Below are 3,624 nucleotides of genomic sequence, written 5' to 3'. Positions count from 1 at the left end.
AATATTTGGTCGCCATGTTGGAGGATGTGTGTCACTGGGGGCAGGCTTTGGAGTTTCAAAAGCCTACACCATTCCCAGTTAGCTCTCTCTCTCTCTGTCTCATGGTTGTGTCTCAGAATGTGAGCTCTCAGCTATTACTATAGTACCATGCCTGCCTGCCTGCTGCCATGATCACTGCCATGATGGTCATGAACTCTAACCCTCTGAAACTAGAAGCCCCTAAAATCAAATGCTTTCTTTTCCAAGTCACTTTGGTCATGGTGTCTTATCACAGCCATAGACAGGTAACTAAGGCAGTCTCCTTGCTGTTTTTATTAGTGCATCCTTTCTTCAGCGCAATAAATCAATGTTTGTGTTACAGGACATATGAAGTAACAAGAAACTGGATCTTGGATGCTTTGGTCCTAGGATTCTTAGCTTCTTTGTTAAAGGGCTTTCAACCAACATATTGGTAGATGTCATCTTCTTTAAAACAGGTTGGAAAGTTTTCAGATTCTGCTAGCTCTTTTGGGCCCTAATCACAGAGGTATAGAAGTTGTCAGTCCAAGAATATCCTCCTCTTCTATTCTTGCAATAACCAAGTTAAGAACGCTCGGGTTGGCGTCCACGATGCATCCTGAACAGACTTACACTTCCCTTCTCCAGTTATCTTTGATCTATAACAAGAATGCCCCTTATGCAGTAGCAAGCACTGCCCTGGGTCAACACACCTTGCCTTGTGGGAAAACCTTCGCACTACTGATTCGTAACCCTTCCACTCTTCATTCGGAGCATCAATAGCTACTTCTGCAACCATGAACTTCACATAGAAAGTAGGAAGCTTGTGTTCATCATCACTTCAAAGAGTTTCTGACAGCCAATGGCTGGGAAGGAGATATTCAGCTTCATCTTGATGTAGGCAACTGCCTAGGAAGTTCCCCAAAAAATGAGTAAATATTTTTTTTTAGAAACAATACTGTTAAGATCGTGCGTAGGCTAACATACTTTTAAATCCTGTATCTAAAAGAAGACGTGTATTTAGAATTTACAAATAACTGTCAAAGTCTAGTGATAAGAAATTACCAAACAAAAATAGAGATTGGAACGCTTTATCAAAAATATCCAGGTGACTATTAACTCCACAAAAATAGAGTCAGCTTTGTTAGTAGTTGACAGCATGTAAAGTAAAAGTACTGTGAGACAGTTCTACACAAGTTTGGGTGAGAACCTAAGAGATGAGCCTCATAATTACATGTTGAAGATGAGGTTCCAGACCCGAAATGCTCATAAAAGGCTGGCGGATGCTGGAAAAAAAAATGGGACCTCCTTTTCAAACTATTCATTACTGAGTTAAACCTGCATTTGCCACAAAAGCCAGTCATTCCTGCTTAGGTCTTTATCTAAAGATAAAGAGGTGCGTGAGCATACAAAAGCTTGAACATTAAAAGTTTGTTGTGTCTTCAGAGGAGAGCTCCAAGGCAGAAGCAACCACATTTCAGCAGATAGATGTCTATGTCTTGCTTTATATACACATCAAATTATTGTTCCACTATGAAAAGGATAAGTGGAATAAAAATACAGAAAAAAAATTATCAAAAACTATGATACAGGCAACAACATGCTTGGAACTCAGAGAATGAAGCCAGAATCTAAACCAATAAGAGTACTTACTCTAAGACTCCATTTATAAAATCTATAGAATGGGAGAGGTTAACTATTTTCTCTGATAGTAAACATTTGGAGACCACAAGGCTTCTGTTAAAACTACTGATCTCTGTAGTGCCAAAGCAGCCACAATGTGTGAATGAGTATGACTGTTCCAATAAAACTTTATTTACACAATGGATGTGTTGGCCCACAGGCTATGTTCGTTGGCAAGCCGTGATCTAGAAGATGCAAGATCCTCTGTGATGGCAAAGAACAGACCAACATTGGCCAGGGGAGGCAAGGGCAGTGAGTGGGCTGAGAGAAGGGCTCCAGAAGGAAGAGGAAGACATTGGAAGTGACCCATATGCTCACACTTTTCATTGTGATGATGGCTTTGCAAGTGCATACATGTGTCAACTCATCAAATTATACATGTTAAACACGTGCAGTTTATTGTACGTCAATTACACCTCAATAAAGCTGTCAACTAAAAGCAAAGCCCAAAACTCTAAGACTATTTCTCATATCCACTATACATTTGTAGCAGTTGACATTTTTAGTTCATGAAACGAACAGCCCTTGTTTTTCTTCTATTATCCAATGTAATGCCGAAATGAATTTCAAATCCAGTCACACTTCATACCAAGTTTTGTTTTGTGTTTTAAATGAAGCTCTCATTTGCAGTATGTTAGCCAGGATGCTGCCACTTGCATGGGTACATCCATTACCAACCCAAGTATTGCAAAGAAAGTCATTTAGAGGTTTGGCTGAGCTGTGTCTGCTGACTCCCTTATCCTGTCCATCCTGAATCACATGTTCCCACTGGTATATACGGGAAAACACTAGCAGCTTCCACAGCTTTGGGGGCCCCTTAATGGGCAAGAGTGCTCTGCAGCTGGCAAGCAGATGGTAAGGTAGGAGTACCTCACTAACCAGGCTTGGGGAATAAGAAAAGAGTAATGACAACTGACACTCTTCGTGTCTGCCATCTGCTTAGGTCACCATCTAAAGTATATGAACCCTGAAGTAACCAGCCTGGGACACTGAGTGTCTAAGCACACTAGCAGCCCAAAGACTTTACATAATCCCTCCCACATCCCCTGCCATCCATCCACAGCAGGAGAGGAAGCCCAAGCCCGGCAAGCTAGGAGATTCTTTTCCAAAACCGTGACTAGCAAAGCAGTCAACACAGGAATTACAGGTTTGATTCTTACTAAATCAACAGCCACTAAGATTACTGCTGCATAATTTGCCTGAAACTATCTTATTGTATGCCCTTAAGGTAAGCAGTAAACAGAAGCACTGCCTTCCAATGCATCCTAGTATTTTCTGTGTGGATGCATGGGAGCTTTCAAGAATCTATACGAAAACATTGCCTAGGGCTCAAGCCGACATGGGTTGAAACCTCAGCTCTTCAATTTGCTGCATGGCTCTAAGCAATTCACTTAAATCCTCTGTGCTCCAGCATCTCCATCTTCAAAATGAGACAACCCCTAGTCTTCTTTAAAGATTGGGTGGGGCCATGGAACCCAAATGCTGGATGAAATGTGAGTGATTAACATTACTATGATTTACAAGGTCCTGTGACATACATTTTTGTCTGGTCTTGGTATCTATACAGTTTTCCTTCAAATTTGTTTTATGCTTAATTTTTATTTTGTGAACCCAGAGTCTTGGCGTTTATTAACCCATTCAGCTGGTTGTTAACGTGGCCTAGTTTTAGCAGATATGCTTATTGTATAGGTCTCTTATCTTTGGCTCCTCCTATTCTTGTAAGATTATCCATCACACTGAACAGGCTTGTTTCCTCCTGGGGTTTATTTTATTATGTCACATTTTATCTGCCTTTACTGCTCACGTTACATTTCGCTGCCTGTTGTTGTATCCAGCTCGGGGTGCTTATGAACAAAGCAAAATGCAGGGAAGAATGGCTTACTAAAATGAAGAGAATCCGTTTTACCCTTCTTTATCTTCAGCGTGGTTTTTTTTTTTAATCTT

Source organism: Peromyscus eremicus, chromosome 19, assembly GCF_949786415.1.
Source record: "Peromyscus eremicus chromosome 19, PerEre_H2_v1, whole genome shotgun sequence".
Classification (NCBI taxonomy): Eukaryota; Metazoa; Chordata; class Mammalia; order Rodentia; family Cricetidae; genus Peromyscus; species Peromyscus eremicus.
The sequence above is the reverse complement of the archived record's forward strand: the minus strand, read 5'-3'. Positions refer to the sequence as shown.